Source organism: Myotis lucifugus, unplaced genomic scaffold (genome assembly GCF_000147115.1).
Source record: "Myotis lucifugus unplaced genomic scaffold, Myoluc2.0 scaffold_190, whole genome shotgun sequence".
Classification (NCBI taxonomy): domain Eukaryota; kingdom Metazoa; phylum Chordata; class Mammalia; order Chiroptera; family Vespertilionidae; genus Myotis; species Myotis lucifugus.
In genome coordinates, this window is record NW_005871238.1 from 815,403 (window position 1) to 816,294 (window position 892).

Consider the following 892-nt stretch of genomic DNA (forward strand, 5'->3'; position numbering starts at 1 on the left):
ATTGTAGTCAGAGAAAATGCTTGACATAATTTCAATCTTCTTAAATTTATTAAGACTAGTCTATACTCTGATATGTGGTGTATCCTTGATAATGTTTCATGTGCACTAGAGAAGAACATATATTCTCATGCTCTGGGGTGAAAGGCTCAGTATATGTGAATTATGTTCATTTGGTTTAGTGTTTCATTTAAGGCCATTTTCTGCTTTTCTGATCTATCATAGCTGTCAATGGGATATTGAAATCCTCTATGTTAATTGGGTTTTTGTTAGTGTTATTTTTAGTGCTGTTAGTAGTTGCTTTATATATTGATCCTCCTTGATTGAGTGCATAGATACAGAGAAGTGTTATGTCTTCTTAATATATTGTTCTCTTTATCATTATAAAATGTAAGTCTTTGTCTTTTGGTATCTTTTTTATCTTGAAATGTATTTTGTCAGGTATAGGTAATGCTATTCCTTCTTTCCTATGGATGTCATTTGCTTGGAGAGTTATTTCTTTTTGCCCTTTCAGTTAGTCTATGTTTGTTTTTGCAGCTGAGATGTGTCTCCTGAAGGCAGCATATGTTTATGTTGGTTTTGTTTTTTATCAAATCTATGCCTGTTTTATTGGTGAGCTTAGTCCATTTATATTTAGTTCTGGGTGTTTTTTTTGTGTGTGTGTGTGACTGGTTACCACTAGGTTTATGTAAAAGAAAAATTCTACATAAACATGTAAACAGTATTCTTTTTTCTTCTGAATGCATCTAATCACCATCCCGCTTGGCAAAGTCATTTTTTTACTTCTCTTTTTTTATGTTTTATTTGTTGTCACAGATTATCCCTACTACTGTTGTGTGTTCATTTCTGAATTCAAGTAGCTTTTGTCTTCTTCCTTTTTTAAAATGCTATTACC